Raw genomic sequence first — 3,596 nt, 5'->3', positions numbered from 1 at the left:
AAAAACGAACGGACAGATGGACAAGGTGAATATCATATAGCCCCATTGCTAGATTTTAATTAATGTATATAAAAAGGCAGTTCCTGTCACATGGGGGTTATTATGTTGCAAATTTTTTTTAGTGGTAAAAATTTTCTCTTCTGTTGTCCTTTTGTCGTTTTAGTTAAGTTATGTAGATTACTCTGGTCCTTCGTGCTAACTTTTAAGGTTTCAGTCTTGAAATTGACTGCGCCATATGCTTACATGCACAACAGCTGATCTTTGATTTTTTTCATGTGCATATAATGTATGTAGTAATGCGAAATTGAAATTTAATAGGAAAACAGTGCCTCATGACATGAAGAACGAAAAGCTATGAAAGCCAGAAGTCAAATCTACTTCTTTCTTGTACCTTTTCTTATCTGTTTTACTAGTCCGCACCACTTTCAGTAAACATGATATCCTTCTACTTTCCTGGTTTGATATCCCAAAAAGGATGCAACAGTTTTATTTTAACTTCTAAACAGGGAGCACTATTACATTTATTGGCGATATACTTTCAAAGGATACAGAAGAATGCCCCAATTTTTTTGTTTAAATTAAATGTGCTAGTGTCGAGATATAAAGAATTAGATACACTTTTTGTATATGAATAAACTTTCATTTATTTAATATACCACATAGAACACAGTAGACAACAAGGATATGGGGTATCCGTCCATGACACAAATTCGGCCCTATAAGCACTTTTCATTGTTGTTATTGATAAAGACATTGATTCAAATAATGTAATCATATATCCGATATTCATACATATATATATATGATTATATCACAAATTTCAAGATGTATTTTGTTTTGGTGAATTTATATCGAAATTTCGGAAGTCAAAAAGCTTCAATCTAAAATATGTGATTATACTTCAGCATTAATCAACATTGGACCTTTGCATCCAATCTTTACAACCACAATTGTATCTATTTTTTTCAAAGCCCTTCCTATAAATCTACTTTTTCGTGTAGATTTCATATTGATTGTCACCTTTGTTCCCTGTTATAGTTTTTAAGCTAATTGCAAAATCTCAAAATTAAGCTAAACAATTATTTTCCGGCAATAACTGCTTAAGCAAGTTCATTTACATTTCCAACAATGATAACCCATTGGTATATCTTATCTTTGAGCTGTTTATTGCCTCTCTTTACCTATTGAAATTTTAAAGAATGGCAAAAAAATAATGACAGTTTCAGTTATATCAACGTATTCTAACTCTTTTCTCGTTGAACTGTTTTCTGAAAGTACATTTCTATCTGATATACTGTAAATTGAGAAATTATTGCGTGCATTTATTTTTGCGATTTCAGAAAAATCTACATACAGGTACATGTAAAAGATATGAGAATGCGAGTTCTTATCATAGCGAAACTCTCCTAGTCGCATTACTTGCATTAATAATTTACAGTAATTCTTAAAATAAAACCCAAAAAATCAGAAAGGCAGAACAACCATTATTTATGGACAATAAATGTTTAGGAGTTGATTTCCAATTGAGTTATCACAACTTATTTGTTCTTCGATCGTAGATTATGTATATGGCTGATCTTTATCAGCTAACATTTTCTTCAAATCTATAATACTTTTAAGAAATTTGTCACATCTGTGACTTACATGATTAATATAGTCTCTTGGTCCCAGATTGTCTATTCGTTCATTTTTTTAAATATCAAAGACTTCTTGCTATTTTTTTTTAAAGAAACCATCATTGCATTGAACTGTTTTTCGATACTATACGAGTACAAGCCTTTAATGTGTTCATCCAAAGAAAAAATTTAGTTTTATGGTGTATAGCAGGAGTGATTTATATTGTACAGTGTGCAAATGATTACTTGTTTTACTAACATGACTAATAAATATAATCTTCATACCAAAACGATAAAATATCAATATAATTTGCACTAGAATGGTCATGTAAATGTTGTGCATTTATTCATTTTTCTTGTGAATAATATTTTATATCTCAAATCACCAGGACACATTAACCCTAAGCAGTCCAGGACATCTGACAGAGGGGTATCTGCTTTTTTTTACACAACGTGTGTGCCAAGGAAAATACAAATGGGTTAAAAAAGTACTCTCTACATAGTATATTAAATATAAAAACCAGCATTTGTTTTCAACTAGTTACAATGACCACTGCCCTTTCCTCGATCTTGATATCTATATCATTAACGGAAAGCTTAATACTAAAATATATGATAAAAGAGATGATTTTTCATTTCCTATCGTTAATTATCCATTTTTAGATGGTGACGTTCCCTTGTCAGCATCTTACGGTGTTTATATATCTCAACTTGTACGATTCGCTCGTGTATGTAACAATGTTTTAGATTTTAACGAGAGAAATTTATGTATTACTGAAAAATTATTACACCAGGGTTTTCGATATCACAAACTAGTCAAAACATTTACTAAATTGTATCATCGGTATAAGGACATCATTCGTAAATATAGCTCAACATGCAGACTTCTTATACGTTCAGGTATTTCACATCCAATTTTTTATGGAAATATTCTTTATAAAGCACAAAAATGTCAGTATTCACCTCTGAAGCTAACAAAACCTTTAATTAGACTTATTAAGAAGGGATATAGTTACGATACTGTTGTCAGGTCATTAAAGATTGCATATTTTGGCGTTAATATTGATTCACTTATAGGGTCTTTGAATCGGCACTAAACACATTTATTTAAAAACCAGTTGTTGGCATGACACGGGTTATGTTCTTCTCATATATGTTATAATGGTATGATACTAAACCCCTAACGGGAAGGATTGTGCCTGATATTCATATGATGAAGACATAATCTTTCAATCAGTTTAATTGAAGTCTGGAGCTGGCATGTCAGTTAACTGCTAGTAGTTTGTTGTTATTTATGTATTATTGTCATTTTGTTTATTTTCTTTGGTTACATCTTCTGACATCAGACTCGGACTTCTCTTGAACTGAATTTTAATGTGCATATTGTTATGCGTTTACTTTTCTACATTGGCTAGAGGTATAGGGGGAGGGTTGAGATCTCATAAACATGTTTAACCCCGCCGCATTTTTGCGCCTGTCCCAAGTCAGAGCCTCTAGCCTTTGTCAGTCTTGTATTATTTTTAATTTTAGTTTCTTGTGTACAATTTGGAGTTTAGTATGGCGTTCATTATCACTGAACTAGTATATATATTTGTTTAGGGGCAAGCTGAAGGACGCCTCCGGGTGCGGGAATTTCTCGCTGCATTGAAGACCTGTTGGTGACCTTCTGCTGTTGTCTGTTCTATGGTCGGGTTGTTGTCTCTTTGACACATTCCCCATTTCCATTCTCAATTTTACTGTATTCTACACACCGTGAAATTTGACATTTTCATATAAATTTGTCTTTTTTTAAATACAATTATGAATATATATAACTGTTATTTGTGTTTCTTTGTAACCGCTTGCACTGTTTAAAGTTCAAATCCTAGCTCGTGTAAATACAAGAGTACCCCGCCGCATTTTTGCGCCTGTCCCAAGTCAGGAGCCTCTGGACTTTGTAAGTATTGTATGTTTTTTATTAATTTTAGTTCATTTATATGT

Source organism: Mytilus californianus, unplaced genomic scaffold (genome assembly GCF_021869535.1).
Source record: "Mytilus californianus isolate M0D057914Y unplaced genomic scaffold, xbMytCali1.0.p SCAF_10, whole genome shotgun sequence".
In the NCBI taxonomy this organism is placed as follows: domain Eukaryota; kingdom Metazoa; phylum Mollusca; class Bivalvia; order Mytilida; family Mytilidae; genus Mytilus; species Mytilus californianus.
Note: the sequence above shows the minus strand (reverse complement) of the source record.